Raw genomic sequence first — 411 nt, forward strand, 5'->3', positions numbered from 1 at the left:
CAAGCTCCAAACTCAAAATGCTCTCTCTGTTGAGATTTTCACATCCTCACTCAAAACTCACCTTTTCTCAACGATGACATAGTTTTTTATTATTAATTTTATTTAAATTAATGGATATTTTATTATTTACTTTAGTCAGGCAACCTGTGCGCTTTGAAACACCCATATAAAGCATCTTATAAATGTTATCATTAGTGTATTATTAGTATTATTATTATCATCACATTATTATCATTTTATTATCAGTATTATTACCATTATTATTATTGTTATTATTATTACTATCATCATCATTATTATTATCATTACTACTACTAAACTACTACTACTACTACTACACTACTACTGCTGCGCTCTGCTGCTGCTACTACTAATATAATTAACTACTATTAATACCACTATTACTACTAC

The sequence above is a fragment of the Lytechinus variegatus genome, chromosome 6, assembly GCF_018143015.1.
Source record: "Lytechinus variegatus isolate NC3 chromosome 6, Lvar_3.0, whole genome shotgun sequence".
Taxonomy (NCBI): domain Eukaryota; kingdom Metazoa; phylum Echinodermata; class Echinoidea; order Temnopleuroida; family Toxopneustidae; genus Lytechinus; species Lytechinus variegatus.